Here is a 3644-nt window from a genome sequence, read left to right as displayed (position 1 = left end):
CAAGGTAGTTATTTATACCTAGATCTTTACTCTAAGAATTATGTAACTAGTCACAACGCAGTTTTTCACCTAGAAGTAAAAATTAACAATAACTTAAAGTAACAAAAACACATTTAGTAATTAAGGCTGAGCCACAGGGCCCCTTGCAAATACAACAGAAATTCTGATGCCAGAGATAAAGAAGTCTTTCTCAAAGAAAAGCTTTGTCTTCAAAAGATACAACCAACAGTGAGAACATGATGAGATAGATTCTGGTAGATCTAACTCCCAGGAGAAAAAGGCTTTGTTCAGGGAGCATGCTATGATGAACAAAATCTTTCTTTTTAGTCTGGTATATCCTTTCAGTTCAGGACACCTATCTGCAAGCCTGCCCTAGGCTCTCATATCTGTCCCAGAGTGACTCTGGGCACCTCTTCTCAAGCTTTCTACATCTCAGAGACCTAAGAATACTACAAAATTGCTCTGCCTATGGAGAAAAGTCTTGAGAATGGTTAATAGATGAGATGAGCTTAGTGAGTTACTGATCCTTAAAGGAGGCAGAGACACCTTGATGTGGAGTTGGAGGCAGTTTAGAAAGCAGACTCTAGGGATTGAGGCAGTTCCTTCTGAGAAGTTCAGTAGCCTAAGCCATCTGCAGATTGATATGAAACTCTTACTCCTCCTGCTTAGGAAACCTTTAGCTGCATCACACCCTCAAGCAAGTTATAAATGCACTGGCAACTATAATCAGAAGTAGAGATAGAGAAGACAGAAGCATCTTTGCTGAGGGTCACAGTGAGCAGTGAGTGGCTTCAGGGGTGTCTTTAGGAGTCAGAGCATGGCCAAAGACATCAAGACCAAAATCAAGAACTTCAAGACTGCCCCTTTTGATAGCCACTTCCCCACCTGGAACCAGACCAGTAACTACAGGCAGACCTGCCTAGAATTCCCACCACTGTGAGAAAAGGCAATGACTGCTAAAGGGGGTGATGTCTCCTCATGCAAATGGTACTAGCATGTGTACAAGTCCCTCTGTCCCATATCCCAGGTGTCAGCCTGGGACAACCTCCTGGCAGAAGGCATGTTGCCTGGGAAGATCTGAACTGGCTGTACCCTCTTTGTCCTCTGTCTGCCATCCTTCTCCCAGGGACATGAAGGGGGACCTGGGTACATCCCACCCTGGGATCCTGAATTATAGCTTAATTAATAATACATACTAGTAAAAGTACATTTTTTAAAAAGTAGAAATGGAGGGCAATGAAAAGAAAAATATCTTTCTGGTAAAACTCCTTTAAAACTTAATTATCTTTCCTCAGAAGATACAGATTTGCAGAAACCTCTGATTTAGATTAGGGAAGAAGGCCATGGGTTTGGAAAAGCAAAATAAGCAGAAATAAAAATAAGAAGATGAACTCTGAGGTGCAAAGTATGGCAGAAGATAGAACCTGGATTATCTAAACCACCACCAGCAATGCCTGTGAGCACACTGTCCCAGTGTTGACTCGGAATGTTGCCCAGCACAGAGCACTCCCCCAGAACAGCAATTCTAGAAAGCGAAAGAGGACATTAGGGGATACAGAAGCAGTGAGTCACACCAAAGCCATCACTACACAGCTAACCCACTTCTTTCATCAAGGCAGAAATTATTCTGTATTAGCTATAGCTTCCATGATCTCATTAGCAAAGATATTGGGAATCTGCTGTTCCTTAGGAGGGAAGACTGAAACTGTGCCACAAATTATTTCATGCAGAACATTTCCATCTGATTGGATAGATGGCAATGGGAAAGAAAAATATATCTCCCCATGGCAGTTTCCATAAACCTGTTGTTGGGAGGAGACTTGTGTGATAGGAACTGAGATGTGTCCTGATGTCCACTAGCCCAGGAAGAGGCCTCACCTACAGAGCCTAAAAATCTGGAGGATGGTTGAAATACTTTCATCACAAGTGAGCAGCTTGGCCAACAGGCAATTATGAACTTATACAAACTAAAAGTTCAGTGGTATATCTGACTTGGTGCATAGATGGATTCAGGACTCAAATATAATATGATCAGGATACAGCTTTATTCCTCCAATTAGTCCTGCCTTCCCCAGTCTCAAGACCCACATGACGGCACTGGCAGAACAGACCTCTCAGCCTCTCAGGGACCCAGCCCAGCACATGGGAGCTAGAGTCCTATTCCCAGCAAAAGGCTCAGAGCATCTGATTAGGTCACATGTTCACCCTTGATCCTAGACTGTGGCCTGGACTGTGGAATCTGGAGGTGAAATCAAGTAAACCAAAGCCACACAGACTGAGAAAAATTCAAGCAATGGCTATCATAAGAAGAAAGAGTGAATACTAAGTGACAGAAACAACAAAAACCCACTGTAATTTGTGAGTGGTCTTGAAGCTGCTGTTGGCAGAAAAAACATTTTGTCTTAGGTTGGGTTTCCCCCAAAAAGCAGAGCCTGAGTTAAAAGCTTGCATATAGGTCGTTAATTTGCAGAGACAAATCCAGAAAACACTTGGGAGCTGAAAAGAGTGAAACTAGAAAGAAGGAAAACTTAATGCAAAGTACATTGCAGAGTTACATAGGAAGAAGAATCCAGGAAGGATGCATTTATTGACTAGCTACCACACTCTTCATTCCTGAAGGATTGCCATGGTGTTCATTCTCAGTTCCAGATTTGTGCAAGTATGAGAATGATCTAGTGGGTTCCTGCAGGTACACCACACTGCCAAGCCAGAAAATCCTGGCAGCACAGAGACAGGTGTGGCTGGTTTCCATGGCAATAGTTGAGTAAAATGTGGGGCAAGAGGATGCGAGGTAAGTGTAAGAGTCAGCCAATGCACCTTTCCTTTTGGATACTTAACTTGTTTTGTTTTGTTTTTGTTCCAGGTTAATTATTCACCAAGAATAAACTATAAAGAGAAAACACCACAGGACTGGGTATGAGATTATACGACATACAGCAGGGAGAGATTTGGGCTTGAATCCTCACTCCACAGTCAGCAGTGTGGTTTAGAGCAAGTCAATGTCTTCATCAGTGAAACACAGATGTCATTAATGCCTACCTTATGTGATTTGGAGGAGTATTATTAGTATATAAAGTCATACTGTCTCCTTATGTAAAATGTTATTTATATTTCCACTATTCTTAATAACAAACAAAAGAGGGTCCATAGCATTTTAATTGCTCATACAAACTAAATGGATTTTAATAAGGTGTCTTCTAACAACTTCAGCTTCCCTTTAGTTCATGAATTATGCAAATATCGGTATTTAAAACACCATCCTGCTCACTGCAGGACTGAATGGTGTTCCACACCAACTGAAAAGTTGTGAAATATCATTGAAATTACCACAGATAGGCCAATAAGACTTCCCCCCAAGTTCTAATTTCTTGAAAATATCACCATCATCTTTTAAAATCCACTTAACAATCTAAAACAAGGGAGGGGTTATTTTATATCCTGCCTTGTGGTAATACAGTTTCCAGGAATTTAGAAAAAATATATACCATACATACATTACCATTGACAGCAGCCCATATGCCTGAGCATTTGCTTTCCACAGTTTCTGAGAAACATGGTAGGAAAAAAAAGTGCTGAACCCAAACATGATCCAGATCCCTAATGTGACACTGTGGCCAGGACACCTAGCTATGCAGTTGACACTT

At 41.5% G+C, this 3644-nt stretch overlaps 1 pseudogene; it reads left to right on the top strand.

Annotated features, from left to right (window-relative positions):
* Positions 1–817: 817 nt before the first annotated feature.
* On the top strand, positions 818–1081 carry LOC123824918 (annotated as a pseudogene).
* The last annotated feature ends 2563 nt before the right edge of the window (positions 1082–3644 follow it).

This window comes from Phyllostomus hastatus, unplaced genomic scaffold (genome assembly GCF_019186645.2).
Source record: "Phyllostomus hastatus isolate PE091 unplaced genomic scaffold, TTU_PhHast_1.1 phas_contig_58, whole genome shotgun sequence".
Lineage (NCBI taxonomy): Eukaryota > Metazoa > Chordata > Mammalia > Chiroptera > Phyllostomidae > Phyllostomus > Phyllostomus hastatus.
This window is presented reverse-complemented; position numbering and strand designations above follow the sequence as displayed.